General features: G+C 54.9%; 1 long non-coding RNA gene across 1 annotated transcript in view; it reads left to right on the forward strand.

Moving 5' to 3' along the window:
- The first annotated feature begins 479 nt into the window (after nt 1–479).
- The window catches only part of LOC138294219 (uncharacterized), a 37103-nt gene continuing 25214 nt past the window's right edge, over nt 480–12368 (forward strand). Inside the window, exon 1 of the long non-coding RNA XR_011203278.1 lies at nt 480–578. This is a non-coding gene — a long non-coding RNA (uncharacterized lncRNA). The remainder of the gene's footprint in view (nt 579–12368) is intronic.

Genomic DNA, 12368 nt, shown 5'->3' on the forward strand with positions numbered 1-12368 from the left:
TGGCAACGGGGATGGGCAGCGGGTCCCCTGCACTTCCCATCCCAAGTGCATGGGCAGTACAGAGGTCCCCCTGGAGCCCCCTGGGTCACATCTCTGCCAGACTTTTCATGACAGTGCTACTGCCATGAAACCGATGGCGGAGAAATGGGTCTTAATCCCAAGGGCAGCGCTGCCCTGGCATATTAGGACCGCCAGCACTGCCAGGCCATCCTGTAGTCAAAATCTGGTGATGCTGGCTGTCGACCGCAACGCTACAGCCGTGGGTGTAATATGGCGCTTGGAGCACAGCACTGGCGGAAATTGAGCAAAATTTTACCAACAAATTTGTCTTTGGGCATGAAAGTTCGTAGGCATCTGAGAATGGTGATATTAGAGCTAATATGAGAAATACACTTTCTGCTTGAAAGAACTATGGATATGTTAGATCAAGAGATTCTAAGATTCCGTCCATGTTTCAAGACTATGATGTATTGATGAAGAGGTTGTATTTGTTTAAATGTCTTTGCTTGTAAGATTTATTTTTTCTTTTAAAGGGAGGAAATATGTTGCATGTGGCCTCCAGCATTGCTTTCATTATGGTAAGTACCTTTCTTTTTTTTATGTAATTGCCTTGCTCTTTAAGTCTAATGGAATGTTATGCCGCATTCTGTGGCTTGCATGTAGTTTCAGCTGATTTTCTTCAGTTGGACACCACACCTTGCTGTATCAACTTGCACCTTTGTGAGCTCTTCTGATTCTACTCTGGAACTAGACTTAATATTTATATTCATGTGTGTGGTACCTGCTTTCCACACTAAGAGCCAAACTTGCAAAACTTTGTAGGGTTTCAAATGGTCCAATTAGCAGAATTGCTAAAAAGTATTTTGGCATGTATCAAGGCCAAATTGTGGTTAGGGAGCCTGTTGCCGAATCATAATTTGGCTTTGCAATTCAATATTAGGAAGGGGCGACCCTGTCTAACAAAGAATTGCAGTGGTATATGTGAATGTTTTGCGACCAAAATGCGGTCACAAAACATTTGCAATTTACCACCAATTTCAAATTGGTGGTAATCCATTTGCAAATGGGAATGGTTCTGAAAGGGACCTCTTCCCCTTTGTGAGTGTTTGTAAAAGCATTTTTTAAGAGCAGGCTGCATGTAAAAAATGAGAAGAAAACTTCTCATTATTTCTTTTTAAATGCATCACATTTTCCTTCAACCCACAGTTGCCTGGTGCCAAGGACAAGACCAGCTCGTCCTGCTATGGCCACTCGGGGGGAGCGCTAGAGCACCCCCCTCCCCTGGGCAGGGATGGAAGGGGAATCACTTCCCCCCATGCCCCTGTGGCGTCTAATGACGTCAGCGCGCAATCGCGCACTGACTTCATCAGAGGCCTCCCCCATTGCAGGAGAAATGCTTCAGCCCCGGAGTGGGGCAGAAAACCATAGACACCAGGGATTTTTCGTTTTTATTTTATTTTTTTATACGTGGGGTGCGACCATATCTGGCCCGGAAGATCGGCCTATTTTTATTAAGCCAATCTGCCCTCATGGGGGTCAGAAACCACTAGAGACCAGGGATTTTTTGTCAGTTTCATTTGAGGGGAGAGACCCCTTAAGCAAGGGTCACTCCCCTGGTCAATTTGTTGTAGGCCATTTTTGTTCCCCTATTGTAATTAGGCCGATCTGACCCGGGTGGGGGGTGACAGAAAACCCTAGACACCATGGATTTTGTTTTTTGTCTATTTTATATTTTTATATGTGGGAAGCGACCCCTTAAGCAAGGGTTGCTCCCCTGGGGAGCAAATTGCCTTTAGGCCATTTCTGCCCCCCTTGGGGGCAGATCGGCCTATTTTTATTAGGCCAATCTGCCCCCAAGGGGGGCAAAAACCACTAGACACCAGGGATTTTTATTTTTTTTGTGTCAATTTCACTCAGGGGGAGCGACCCCTTAGGCAAGGGTTGTTCCCCTCTGGGGCAAATTTATTTTAGGCCATATCTGCTCCCCTTGGGGACAGATCTGCCTATTTCTATTAGGCCAATCTGTCCCCGGGGAGGCAGAAACCACTTAGGCACCAGGGATTGGTGTGTGTGTGTATGTGTGTGTTTTGTTTGGGCAGGCAACCCGTTGGGCAAGGGTCACTCCCCATGGGGGCACATTACTGTTGGTGATATCCCAACCCCCCACCCCCCCTTGGGGGCAGATCGGTCTACCAACCTGTATGGGCCTGGATTTGCCCTCACCCCAACTGAAGGGGGTAACAGTCTATAAGCTCTCCCCCTGCACACTAAAACATCTTATCCCATGGCAAGCAAGAGGACATTTGATTATTTTGGGTTTTGGTTTTACATTTGGGCCATGAGAGCTTGGCTAACTCTCAAAATCATCTCACTTGGAATGGTGAGGGCTGCACATTTTGGACTTTGGGACGCTGCCATGTAGAAAAATCCACAAGACATATACACATCTGAAAACTAAACATCTGGGTGATTCCAGGGTGGCGTGCTTCAAATGCACCCCACACCATTTTCCTACCCACAATGCCCTGCAAACCTCCAACCTTGCTGGAAATCACACATTTTCCCCACATTTTTGTGATGAAACCTTCTGGAATCTGCAGGAATCCACAAAATTCCGACCACCCAGCATTGTCTCATCAATACCGATTCTGTCCCACTTGTCAGCCTAAAAATGTTTTTTTTCAAACTGCCTTTTTGGACCCGCTTTCTTTCCACCTCAATTTCAACATGTTTTTGGCTCTTCCCTGTCACAGGCACTTGGTCCACCTACACAAGTGAGGTATCATTTTTAATGGGAGACTGAGGGTAATGTTGGGTGGTAGGAAATTTGTCCTGTGCGATGATCCCACGCAGAAGTGTGTGAAAAATGTGAGTTTTTTGTAGCTAAATTTGAGGTTTGACGAGGATTCTGGGTAAGAAAACATTGGCGGATTCATGCAAGTCACACCTCCCTGGATTCCTTCGGGTGTCTAGTTTTCAGAAATGTTTGAGGTAGGTTTCCCTATATGGCTGCTGAGCCCAGGATCAAAAACGCAGGCCCCCCCGCAAAAACAGGTAGTTTAGTATTTGATAATTCTGATGTGTCCACATAGGGGGTGATTCTAACCCTGGCGGTCGGTGTTAAAGCGGCGGCCAACCCGCCAACAGGCTGGCGGTAAAAAATATGGGATTCTGACCCTGGCGGAAACTGCCAACACAGACAGCCACTTTAACACTCCGACCGCCACGGCGGTACAAACAAACAGGGCGGCGGTCACCGCCAACAGCCAGGCGGCAGCCAATGTACCGCCCACACTATCACAACTCACCAATCCGCCACCTTTTCCGGGGCGGGAGCACCGCCGATAAAAACACGGCGGAAACAGACTACGGACTGGAAAACACTCACCACTACGCACTCCAGGAGGAAGGAGGACAGCATGGAACCCGAATTAAACATCCTACCTGCTCTCGTCTATCTTCTCATCTACCACGAGTACGAAGTCCGGCGCAGACGACAACGGTGAGTACTGCACCTACGACACACGGGAGGGGTGAGGACGAAAGGTTACGGGCACACACATATGCGACCCCCACCCCCCCCCCCCCCAACTATGTACACACCAATGCAGAGCAACAAGTCACAGTGACACCACCCAAACACCCCTGAAAAATGCTAGGACATAATCAAATTTGGAATAAATATTTATGTACCAAAAAGCTCCTGAAAATTATCGTACAACCATGAAAGATATTCACAACAAAACTAATGACATACACATCAGTGTATAACTGAAGTAACAAGTCCTGCACATCCTACGAATTCATCATGTCCGTGGGCCAAAGTTTTGAGAAACAAGGGCAAAGCCCACACAGGAGACCTGAGTCCTTTGGAGAGAACACTGCAGGGGCATCAGATGTAAAAACTACAGGCACCTCAGGGGGAAGGGAAGGGGGGGGCACCACAGCCACATGAGTCCACGACGCCAGATCCACGAGGAGCCACCATGCCCACTGTACCATCCTGGGGAGTGCAAAGCCACAGTCTCTCAATGTCTCTACAGTGGGTGGGCTGCCCACTGTACCATCCTGGGGAGTGCAAAGCCACAGTCCATCAGGTGGATGACAGTCTCCACTGGTCAAGGAGGAGGCATGGTGGGCACAGTGAACCATAAACAGTGATTGAGACAGCGGTGCCCAGCGGAGCGGTGCTTGAGATGAAGGGCCCAGCGGAGCGGTGCTTGAGATGAAGGGCCCAGCGGAGCGGTGCTTGAGAAGAAGGGCCCAGCGGAGAGGTGGAGAGACAGCGGTGCCCAGCGGAGCGGTGCTTGAGATGAAGGGCCCAGCGGAGCGGTGCTTGAGATGAAGGGCCCAGCGGAGCGGTGCTTGAGATGAAGGGCCCAGCGGAGCGGTGCTTGAGAAGAAGGGCCCAGCGGAGAGGTGGAGAGACAGCGGTGCCCAGCGGAGCGGTGCTTGAGATGAAGGGCCCAGCGGAGCGGTGCTTGAGATGAAGGGCCCAGCGGAGCGGTGCTTGAGATGAAGGGCCCAGCGGAGCGGTGCTTGGGATGAAGGGCCCAGCGGAGAGGTGGAGAGACAGCGGTGCCCAGCGGAGCGGTGCTTGAGATGAAGGGCCCAGCGGAGCGGTGCTTGACAGGAAGGGCCCAGCGGAGCGGTGCTTGACAGGAAGGGCCCAGCGGAGAGGTGGCGAAACAGCGGTGCCCAGCGGAGCGGTGCTTGAGACGGCGGGGCCCTGTTCAGCGGTGCTCTTCTGCACCGCGGGCCCTGTTCAGCGGTGCCTATCTCCACGGCGGGGCCCTGTTCAGCGGTGCTCTTCTGCACCGCGGGCCCTGTTCAGCGGTGCTCTTCTGCACCACGGGCCCTGTTCAGCGGTGCCTATCTCCACGGCGGGGCCCTGTTCAGCGGTGCTCTTCTGCACCGCGGGCCCTGTTCAGCGGTGCTCTTCTGCACCACGGGCCCTGTTCAGCGGTGCTCTTCTCCACGGCGGGCCCTGTTCAGCGGTGCCTATCACCACGGCGGGCCCTGTTCAGCGGTGCCTATCTTCACGGCGGGGCCCTGTTCAGCGGTGCTCTTCTCCACGGCGGGCCCTGTTCAGCGGTGCCTATCTCCACTGCGGGGCCCTGTTCAGCGGTGCTCTTCTGCACCGCGGGCCCTGTTCAGCGGTGCCTATCTTCACGGCGGGCCCTGTTCAGCGGTGCTCTTCTCCACGGCGGGCCCTGTTCAGCGGTGCTCTTCTGCACCGCGGGCCCTGTTCAGCGGTGCCTATCTTCACGGCGGGCCCTGTTCAGCGGTGCTCTTCTCCACGGCGGGCCCTGTTCAGCGGTGCCTATCTTCACGGCGGGCCCTGTTCAGCGGTGCTCTTCTCCACGGCGGGCCCTGTTCAGCGGTGCTCTTCTGCACCGCGGGCCCTGTTCAGCTGTGCTCTTCTCCACGGCGGGGCCCTGTTCAGCGGTGCTCTTCTGCACCGCGGGCCCTGTTCAGCGGTGCTCTTCTGCCCCGCGGGCCCTGTTCAGCGGTGCTCATCCAGCAGGTCAAGGGAGCCAGACCTGGCATGGACTCCCGGCTCAGTCGCCCTCGGACCGTGACGTTTCTGGACCCTTCGGGGGCGGACTCCTGGCCTCCTTAGTGTCCTCCTTCCCAGCTGGGATGTGGCATGTGGGGTCCACCTTCTCCGCGCTCCTGCTGCCCTTCCGCTCCTTTGATGGGGCTCTCGGGCCCTTGCCTCCCCTAGATGGTGTGGGTGGTGAAGTGGCCGCACATTGCTCCTTGGGGGCAGCCCTGTCGCTCCTCGCACGGCGGCCCTTGTTTTTGCGGGTCCTCTTGCCAGGGGGGGGGGCTGGACGTGTCCTTGCTGCTGATCGATGTGTCACTGCTGGCAAAGGGTGGGCTCCAGAACCCATGCACAACAGTGACACCCGAAGCTGGGCTGGTGGTGGCTGCGGTGCTCTTGGGACTCTTTGAAGATGGATGGGGGAGCTCATCGGGGGGAAAGAGGTCACGGTTAGCCATGAAAAGTTTTTTAGGGCCAAGGTAAAGGGCAGGAGAAGTGGAGATGGAAGTGGAGGTAGAGGAGGTGGTTGTAGGAGAGTCAGGTGTGCTGTCATTGGGTGAAGGTGCTGGTGCTGTAGGCTGTCGTGAGGTGGAGGGCTGTTGGGTGGGTGGCTGCCTGCGTTTGTGTGTCTTGGAAGAGTGGGTGACAGACACAGTGGGAGAGGACACAGGGGACGTGTAAATGGCAGTGGGGGTGGTGACTGCACGAGTGTGGACTGTACTGGAGGGTGAGGTGGTGATGGAAGCACTGGCTGATGTTGGGGTGCATGCAGGTGTGAGTGTAGACGTCACAGGGAGGGAGGAGGGAGACGAGGAGGAGGGGGACACAGGGGTGGCAGTGGCTGTTGGCATGTCTGCATCTGGGTGTTGCTTGGGTGAGTGTTTGTGGGATCTGTGGTGCTTGTGTTTGGATGAGCTGCTCTTGGGTGTTGAGGTGTGTGCAGGCTGGTCTGATGGTGTGGATGGGATAGGCTGAGGAACAGGAGACAGAGAAAGGCTGGAGGCAGTAAGAAGAGGGAGGCTGGAAACAGGGACAATGGCTGCCGTCAGTGCTGAGGCCAGAGCAGTGAACGCTCGTTGATGGGCAGCCTGACCCGAATGAATGCCCTCCAGGTACGCATTGCTCTGTTGCACCTCCCTTTGCACACCCTGGATGGCATTCAAAAGGGTCGTCTGCCCAACAATGAGCGTCCTTACCAGGTCAATGAGCTCCGCACTGAGGGCAGCAGGGGCAACCGGGGCAGGGGCTGAGGTGCCTGGGGCGAAGGAGACGCGCGCCTTCCTGGGCGAACCGGCACGGAGCGAAGACTGAGGGGCTGCTGGGAGGGCGGGGCTGGTGCGCTGGGTGCGGCTGTACCTGTAGAGGCGGGGGGCACGGATGTTGCCGCCACCGCTAGGGAGCTCCCATCCGAGGACGTGTCGCTTTCGCTGCTCTCACCAGCGGTCCCCGTCGTGGTGCTCCCCTCGCCCTCCGGATCACTGGTGCCCTCGGTGTCTGTTCCTGGGCCCACCGGGGCCTTGTGTCCTGCAGCTCCCTCGTGCTCCGATGCCAAATCTCCTCCGCCTGATGATGCTAATGCACACATGCACAAGAAGATGAAGAGAAAGGGTGGGGGGAGAAAAAAGAAGACCAGGTTGAGTGCATGCAATGTCAACACCGTTGGCGGAGAGGACAGACACAGGAGCCTAATGCACTAAGCCACGCATTCGGGGTACACTACTCAGTACTACTGACTAGGACAACAGGCCAAGAGACGTCAAACGCGCACATGGGAGATGCTGGACCTTCAATGGCTGTACTTGTCACCCTACCGAGGTGGGGGCCGGGGGCACAGGGCCATGTCTAAGGGAGAGGACTACACTACAGAAAGCGCCCTGGCCTAATGTCACCCACAGCCCTCCTCCCCCACCCAGACGCCTCCACTGCGCAGAAAGATAGGAGAATGTGCTGATACTCACCCCCTTGTGTCTGCTGTGATGTCTTAAAGCACCCATCCAATTCTGGGTAGGCCACCGCCAGGATCCGGGACATCAGGGGGGTCATGGTGCGACTGGCACCCCTCCTAGGTTGGAAGGCCATCCCCAGCAGTGTTTCTGCGGTCTTCCTTGTTCCGCAGCGGATGTCCTCCCACCTCTTGCGGCAGTGGGTGCCCCGTCTGTTGTGGACCCCCAAGTTCCGGACTTCCTTGGCGATGGCACGCCAAATCTCGATCTTCTGATGGGCGCTGACCTATTTGACATGTACAGGGTGGAAAGGAGGAAATCATCAATGACCTGCATGTTAGATGTGATTGGCCCCCCCCACCAACTTTGCCATATGGCACATGCTCTCATCTGTCGGGCGTTGCACTCCTCATTCGCCCCCCACCCCACCAACTTACATCCACCCCAATCCACACAGGCATAGCCCATTCCATGTGCACCCGGTGTACTCACTTGTTGGTCTGGAGGACCGTAGATTAGCGCATACTGGGGGAGGACCCCATCCACGAGCTTCTCCAACTCTTCAGACAGGAAGGCAGGGGCCCTTTCCCCAGTCGCAGCAGCCATTGTATCTTCCAGACCGAGGTCACAGCAGCACTTGCAGTATAGGTCCTCTCCTGTGGATGATCAGGTCTCGAGTGATTAAGCAGATAGAAAATGGCGGTCACGCCCGCGGCGGTGCGTACCGCGACCGCCGGCGCACTTCGTCATTGGCTCCTGAAACCCATAGGCTTCAATGTTAACCAATGTGGCTTTGCGCCGCGGTCTTCGACCGCCTACCGCCACGGTGTGCCCCGCCAGCGCATTGACCTCACATCCCATTGTCCCACTTCACAGGTCAGGCAGCCGCCATTTCAAGGGCCTACATGGCTTAATTTTGACTGTGACACACAGGCCTAGGCCTTGCATTGCCACACATACACGCCTTTCAACCCATTGCCATTCTTTAACTGTGCAAGCTGTCTGTACGTACCTGTGGTTTGGCTGACTCTGTGCTCCATGTTGTCCTTCCTAGGCACCGTCCGCTGGGACTTGGGATGAGAATGAGGAATCCTCGCGTGTACCGACCGCTGGTGGACCTGTCGACAATGGAAGAACGCCATATAATACTTCGATACAGACTTGACCGTGCCACTATCCATGAACTGTGTGCCCAGCTGGAGCCAGCCCTGATGTCCCCCATCCGCCAACCCACAGGGATTCCCCCTCTGGTGCAGGTTTTGTCAGTCCTCCATTTTTTGGCAAGTGGGTCATTCCAGACCACAGTGGCCATGTCATCTGGAATGTCTCAGCCTATGTTTTCAAAGATTTTGAGTAGAGTGTTGTCTGCCCTGATGAAACTCATGCGGAGCTACATCATTTTCCCAGAGGAGGGTGACTTGCCTACAGTGAAGGGTGATTTCTATGCCCTTGGACATATCCCCAACATCATTGGTGCCATTGATGGGACCCATGTGGCTTTGGTACCCCCAAAAGACGATGAGCAGGTGTACCGAAACAGAAAAAGTTATCATTCGATGAATGTCCAGGTGGTCTGTTTGGCTGACCAGTACATCTCCCATGTAAATGCCAAGTTCCCAGGGTCAGTGCATGACGCGTATGTGATGCGAAATAGCAGCATCCCCTATGTGATGGAGCAGCTACAGAGACAACGTGTGTGGCTAATAGGTGACTCTGGTTACCCCAACCTGCCTTGGCTACTGACCCCAGTAAGGAATCCCCAGACCAGGGCAGAGCAACGGTACAATGAGGCCCATGGGCGAACTAGGAGGATCATCGAAAGGACCTTTGGCCTCCTGAAGGCCAGGTTTAGGTGCCTGCATATGACTGGGGGATCCCTGATGTACTCACCAAAGAAGGTGTGCCACATCATCGTGGCCTGCTGTATGCTTCACAATCTGGCATTGCGACGTCAGGTTCCTTTCCTGCAGGAGGATGGTGCAGATGGTGGTGTTGAAGTAGCTGTGGAGCCTGCGGAGAGTGAAGAGGAGGAAGACTCAGAGGACGACACAGACAACAGGGACAGAGTAATAGCACAGTATTTCCAGTAGCACACAGGTAATGATCACCCATGCCATTTTACATTTCCTGAAAGCCTCCTGCATCTCAACTTTGTCGGTTTCCCCCCAGACCTATGAACATGATGTTTGATTTTCCCTTCCCTTTTCTGTGCTGTATGAGCCACTGCGTGACCTCGGCTTGGTTGGCCCATGGACTAATGCTAAGTTACCTCGGTATGTGTAATTCGCAATGTTCACAATACGTAATTGATATGTAATGTGTCATACATTTGTAAATAAGACAGGCTGAGTCCTGATTGATTTCAGTGCAATGTGTGATTTATTATTAGTGCATAGATATTGGTACATGATAGTGAAACAGTGATGGGTGGGGGTGGAGTAATGTCCATGGCGGAGTCCAGTTCTCAGTCTCACAGGTGCATTGTCCATATGCCTGTGGCAGGATGGAGCAGGGGCAGTTCAAGGTTTGACAGGGTGGCAATGTGGGACAGTGGGAGGACTTCAGGGGGTATGTGATGCTGGCGGGGGACTTGACATCCTACTCTGTCGGTTTTTTGGATCTCAGGCTCCTTTTGCGGGGCGGTTGTTCTTCAGCAGGAGGTGGGGTTCTGGTGGGCTGTCGTTGTGGTGGGGCCTCCTGTCCACTAGCGCCGGCGGAGGTGGTAGGCTGTTCCTGGCTAGTGACAGGGGCCCTGTGTGATGCCACATGGTCCCGAAACGTGTCCTCTATGCGGTTCAGGGCCTGGACTATGCTCCCCATAGCGGTTGAGATGTTGCTGAGTTGGTCGCTGAACCCCATGTAGCGTTGCTCCTGCTGTGCCTGGATCTCCTGGAACCTGGCCAGTACCGTCGCCATCGTCTCTTGTGAGTGGTGGTAGGCAGCCATGATGGTGGTGAGGGCCTCTTGGAGAGTGGGTTCCCTGGGCCTCTCCTCCCCCCCCTGTCGCACAGCAGCCCTCCGAGTTGCCCTGTTTCCCTGGGCCTCTGTCCCCTGGACGGTGTGCCCACTCCCACTGCCCCCAGGTCCCTGTTGTTGTTGGGTTGGTGGGTTACCCTGGGGGCCCTGTAGTGGTAGACACACCGCTGCTTGACCTGTCCTAGAGACAGAGGCATGGGCCCGCTGGGTGGGAGCTGTGCGGTTGTTCCCAGAGGGGGTTGGGTCTGCAGTGGCCTGTGTCTGGGTGAGGGGAACCGACTGCCCAGAGGTCCCCGATGGTCCGGGCTGGTCGTCAGGTTCCAGGTCGACAGAGCTGCTGTCATCACTGGTGGCCTGGTCCGGGGGTGGGATGGACATTTCTGGTCCCTCCTGACCGGTGTGTTGTCGTTCGGGTCCTGCATGGGGTAAGAGGGTATGGTTATTGTTTCTGTGTGTGCATTAGCTTGCGTTTTATAGGTGCCCTTGTCCCCCAGTGCTGGCATTCCCTTGGGGGAGGTGTTGTGAGGGTGTTTTGTGGGGGTGGGAGGGTGATGGGTATGTGCAGTGGTCATGCTTAGGTGATGGGTGTCCATAGTTTGGGGGTGGCATGCAGGGGTTGGTGTTGGGTGGGTTGTGCTGGGGAGACATTCTCAGGGAGGATGTGTGCTGGGGGGTTGGGGGTGAGGGTGGGGGTTAGCATGCTGGGGGGGGTGAAGTGGTTGGCCTTGTACTTACCAGAGTCCATCCCTCCGTGTACTCCAGCGAGGCCATCAGGATGCAGGATGTTGAGTACCTCTTGCTCCCATGTTGTGAATTCGGGTGGAGTGGGTGGGGGTCCCCCGCCAGTCTTCTGCACTGCGATGTTGTGACGCGAGACCATCGAGCGCACCTTCCCCCGTAGGTCGTTCCATCGTTTGCGGATGTCCTCTCTATTTCTGGGATGCTGTCCCACCGCGTTGACCCTGTCCACGATCCGCTGCCAGAGCTCCGCCTTCCTTGCTATGGTGGTGTGCTGGACCTGTGAGCCGAAGAGCTGGGGTTCCACCCTTATGATCTCCTCCACCATGACCCGGAGTTCTTGGTCCGAAAAGCGTGGGTGCCGGGGTGGTGTGTATGAGGTGTGGGGTGGGGTATGTGATGATGTGTGTGTTGGTGTGTGGTGCTTTGTGCTTCTATGTGGTGTGTGTGATGTTGCGGTGTGCCTCTGTGTGTCTGGCTATCTATTCTCTGATGTGTCTCTCTCTCTCCTTCGTCTCTGGTTTTTGTTGGTAGGGGTTTGTGGGTGATGTGGGTGTGTGTTTTATATGGTATTGGATGTGTGGGAGTGGTGTGTGTATGTGTTTCAGGTGTGTGCCTTTCAAATTGTCCAATGTGGTAGGGGTTTGTAAAGGTGTGTGTATTTTGACCGCAGCGGGGTCTACCGCCAATGGAATACCGCGGTTGAATGACCGCCGCGTCGATTTGCGGGTCATAATGGGATGGGCGTATTTCTGTTGGCGTGGCGGTGGAGGTTTGGTCTTCTCCAGTTTACCGCTGGCCGCTGATGTGGCGGACTGCAGTGGAGGGCGGATTTTCGGAGGTTTTGCAGTTGTGGGTCAGAATGTCCGTGGCGGCTGACCGCGGCCGCGGCGGTATTGTGGCGGCCTTCTGACCGGCGGTAAGCGGCTTTTACCGCCGAGGTCAGAATGACCCCCATAGTGTTTTGGGGCATTTCCTTTCACCAGCACTAGGCCTACCCACACAAGTGAGGTACCATTTTTATAAGGAGACTTGGGGGAACGCTGGGTGGAAGGACATTTGTGGCTCCTCTCAGATTCCAGAACTTTCTGTCACCGAAATTTGAGGAAAAGGTGTTTTCTTGGCCACATTTTGAGGTTTGCAAAGGATTCTGGGTAACAGAA

This window comes from Pleurodeles waltl, chromosome 4_2 (genome assembly GCF_031143425.1).
Source record: "Pleurodeles waltl isolate 20211129_DDA chromosome 4_2, aPleWal1.hap1.20221129, whole genome shotgun sequence".
NCBI classification, from domain to species: domain Eukaryota; kingdom Metazoa; phylum Chordata; class Amphibia; order Caudata; family Salamandridae; genus Pleurodeles; species Pleurodeles waltl.